We start from the raw sequence: 299 nt of genomic DNA, 5'->3' as shown, positions 1-299 counted from the left end.
CTGAGGCGCGGGAAAGGGCAGAGAGAGAGAGAGAGAGAGAGAGAGAGAAGAGAGAAATGAGAAAGTGTCACGATTTCTTCTGCAGCTCCCTCCCACACGGTCCCCACCCCCAGTTTTCTGGGTTTTGCCGCTGCCGCTGGGGAAAGGGCTGATTGGTTTTGCGTCAAAGGACTGCATTTACTCAGTCCTGCTGGCAGAGGCACGTAAACAGCTTGGCAGGCGGCGCTCAGGGATTTTAAGACACACACACACCTAAGCCCCCGCGGCCGACGCGTGCACCGCCTGCTGCCCGCCCCTCG

The sequence above is a fragment of the Myotis brandtii genome, unplaced genomic scaffold (assembly GCF_000412655.1).
Source record: "Myotis brandtii unplaced genomic scaffold, ASM41265v1 scaffold454, whole genome shotgun sequence".
NCBI lineage: Eukaryota > Metazoa > Chordata > Mammalia > Chiroptera > Vespertilionidae > Myotis > Myotis brandtii.
This window is presented reverse-complemented; position numbering follows the sequence as displayed.